The 1,509-nt window shown below is 45.3% G+C and overlaps 1 pseudogene; it reads left to right on the top strand.

Annotated features, from left to right (window-relative positions):
* Positions 1-1,505, top strand: part of LOC107301169 — a 16,145-nt pseudogene extending 14,640 nt beyond the window's left edge.
* The last annotated feature ends 4 nt before the right edge of the window (positions 1,506-1,509 follow it).

The following is a 1,509-nucleotide window of genomic DNA, read 5'->3' as shown; positions in this document are numbered from 1 at the left end:
TTACTTTGGATGTGAAAGAGAGTCAAGATGGAAATAAATTTGCAGATTTAGTACTGCAAAAACCACTCGATCGCGAGAGTGAACCAACCCTTCAGCTAACACTTACTGCGCTGGATGGGGGGAAACCCAGAAAAACTGGAACAGCCCAAATATGGATCAATGTCACCGATGCCAATGATAATCCACCTATATTCACCCAAGAAATCTACACAGTCAGTCTGAGGGAAAACCTACCAGTTGGATTTCTGGTGCTGCAACTTGTAGCTTCGGATAAAGATGAAGGTTCAAATGCACAAATCAGATATTATTTCAGCAATATACTGCTGAGTGCAAATAAGAAATTCAGCCTAGATTCAACCAGTGGAATGATTTCTCTTGTGGAACCATTGGACTTTGAAGAAAGTACAGAATATGTGATGACTGTAGCAGCAAAAGATGGAGGTGGATCAATGACTCATTGTAAAGTAGAAATAAAGGTCCTAGATGAGAATGATAATGTGCCAGAAATTATATTTGCATCTGTTTTTAGTCCCATTCGGGAAGATTCTCAGTCTGGGACAGTTATTGCTCTCATCAATGTACATGACAGAGATGCTGGTGATAATGGAAAGGTCTTTTGCTATTTAGAAGATGACTTGCCATTCAAGATTCTTCCATCATCTGACAACTACTACACTCTCTTGACAGATAAACCTCTAGACAGGGAAAAAGGATCTAGGTATAATATTACAATCACAGCCACTGACAAGGGAACGCCTCCATTAAGCACAAACAAAACCATCTTGGTGCAGATCTCTGATATCAATGACAATGCTCCTGCTTTTGAGAAAGCATCCTACAGCATCTACGTGCCAGAGAACAATCCTTCTGGTGCCTCCATCTTCCAGATTCAAGCCTTTGATCCGGATGTGGATCAAAACTCACACATCACATATTCAATCCTCACCAGCAACATTGAAGAACTTCCCATCTCCTCCTATATCTCCATTCATCCTGAGACTGGCACCATCTACGCCCAGCGATCCTTTGACTATGAGCAGTTCAGGGAATTCCAGCTGCAGGTGAAGGCCCAAGATGGCGGGAGTCCCTCTCTCAGCAGCAACATCACAGTCAGGGTGTTTATCCTGGATCGGAATGATAACAGCCCTCAAATCCTGTCCCCTTCACCAGACTCCAAGGACTCTGCGCTCTTTGAGATGGTCCCTCGTTCAGCCGAGGCAGATTATCTGGTAACAAAAGTGGTGGCCGTGGATGCTGATTCCGGACACAACGCCTGGCTCTCCTACCAGCTGATTCAAGCCACAGAACCGGCCCTCTTCACTGTTGGCTCCCATACGGGTGAGATCAGGACAGCAAGAACCTTTATGGAGAGAGATGCCGTGAAACAGAGACTGGTCCTTCTGGTGAAGGATAATGGACGGCCGCCCCTCTCGGCCTCTGTCACTCTGAACCTGGTGTTTGCTGAGAACTTCCAGGAGGCCCTTCCGGAGATGAAAAACCAGATGAACA

This window comes from Protobothrops mucrosquamatus, unplaced genomic scaffold (genome assembly GCF_001527695.2).
Source record: "Protobothrops mucrosquamatus isolate PMUCROS unplaced genomic scaffold, P.Mucros_1.0 scaffold10404, whole genome shotgun sequence".
Classification (NCBI taxonomy): Eukaryota; Metazoa; Chordata; class Lepidosauria; order Squamata; family Viperidae; genus Protobothrops; species Protobothrops mucrosquamatus.
Note: the sequence above shows the minus strand (reverse complement) of the source record. Positions and strands in the feature narration are given on the sequence as shown.